Below are 1,882 nucleotides of genomic sequence, written 5' to 3' on the forward strand. Positions count from 1 at the left end.
TAAAATTTCATGACCATATTACAAGTTTAATTCGTTCCTTGTTTTATTTTATTTTTATTTTTTTCATTTAAAGCACCCAACGCTTCTGTCAGCCCTATGGAAAACTCGACAGGTTGTTTATGTCTTGGTATCTCATTTTCATTCTTGTCAGCGACTTTCCAAGTATGAGCGCTTTTGTTTTTTGATAGGAGTTGTTTTGAAGGTTGTCTAAGACATAGTTCGAGTTGAAAACAACCTGTTTTACGTATATATATATATGAATAAAGTTTCTTTACTTCTGATAGATCAGATTTGTTATTGAAGTGATATTTAATCATCTAATTAACCATATTTCGGAATTTTTGTAGTATTTTGTGAATTAATTTCTTAGGAGGAAATAATTCCATGGTCATTGCTTTTTTGTGGGAAAGCTTACGGACTTACACTTTTAAAATTTGGGGTTCAATTCCCCGCGGTGGACGTAGCAGATAGTCCAAAGTGGCTATATTCGTTATTATTATTAAAAATATCCAGTGTGGGTAGTTTCAAAGTGCTACTTTTTGTGATATAAATACGTTAATTAGTACAAAAAACAGAACAAATAAGGTCAGAAGCATAACACCCATTGTTATTTTTGTCACGTATTGTTTCAAAATTTGACCTTCTATTGGAGGATATTTTCAGGGAAAAATCGACGTAAAACGACATCACTTGCGCACACGAAACCTATTTGTAGTAGTGGAGCACAGAAGGTTACGTCCACCGCAAAAAATATCTCCACCTTCTTTATTCTTACACCCAAACCATAGAGACTGGTAAAAACTTAATTCGAAACTATCACTAACAAAATAACTGGTGAGATATAGTTTGTTATATTACCATATGGATTACAAGAAAACTTTCTGCAAAAATATTTAATCAAAATTTTTAAAAAATATACTGAAATATATTATTTCAGATAAACTTTTCATCGACTAAGGGCTTCTAAATTTATAACGATAAAAATCGGACTTCGTTACTCCCCGTGGGTAAATAACATATAGTTTACCGTTTAGTTTTGCGCTTTAACACACACTCAAGAAACAAAACCAATGCGAGCAAACACACAGATATTAATGACAGTGGAAACCTGACCATTAATAAAAATTCTTGTTGTCTTCATATGTTCTTTATCTGGGCCGAACGCGGTCCGGTGGATCTGAAGTTCTGTGGTTCGCACATCACTATCGCTTAAAAGAAAAACAATACTCGTTCTCTTCACTTTATGTATTGTGAGACAACGGTCAAATCTCACTATTCGATTAGAGTAGCTCACGAGCTGGCAGTGGGTGGCGTTGACTAGCTGACTTCCCTCTAGTCTATTATTTCAATATTTGGGACCACTAGCGCCAATAACCCTCGAGTAGTTTTGCGCGAAATTCAACAAACAACAACAATCTTCTTTGATTTTAATTGCATCTTATTTTAAATGTAGAATATTTAATTCCAAAACTCACCAGCCATACAAAATGGAGCTCCATTTTTAAACTAAGCCTACACTGTCAGTCAACACAAAAGTCATGCCGTGCCAACTGTCTTATAAAAGTTGTAATACAAAAACGAAGCTCTAACGGCTGAAAAAAAACAAAAAAACCACTTACAGCTCCTGACACTTAGAGCTATTATAGGGTGTGTGAATGGTAAATGTAAGACATTTTATAGCCAGAGTACAAAGACATTAATTAAGGCTTGGCTGCGTAGTACTTGTGAATAAACATATACACCTGGAAAAAAGTTAAGCACCCCCGTGTTTTTTTGAAGTGATTCAGATTCGACGTTCTTGTGACTGATTATAAATTACCATTCAATCTAAACATGTTTATCAAATGAAATTATGCATTATTGGGCACAAGAAAACAAGATT

This window comes from Limulus polyphemus, unplaced genomic scaffold (assembly GCF_000517525.1).
Source record: "Limulus polyphemus unplaced genomic scaffold, Limulus_polyphemus-2.1.2 Scaffold386, whole genome shotgun sequence".
NCBI classification, from domain to species: Eukaryota; Metazoa; Arthropoda; class Merostomata; order Xiphosura; family Limulidae; genus Limulus; species Limulus polyphemus.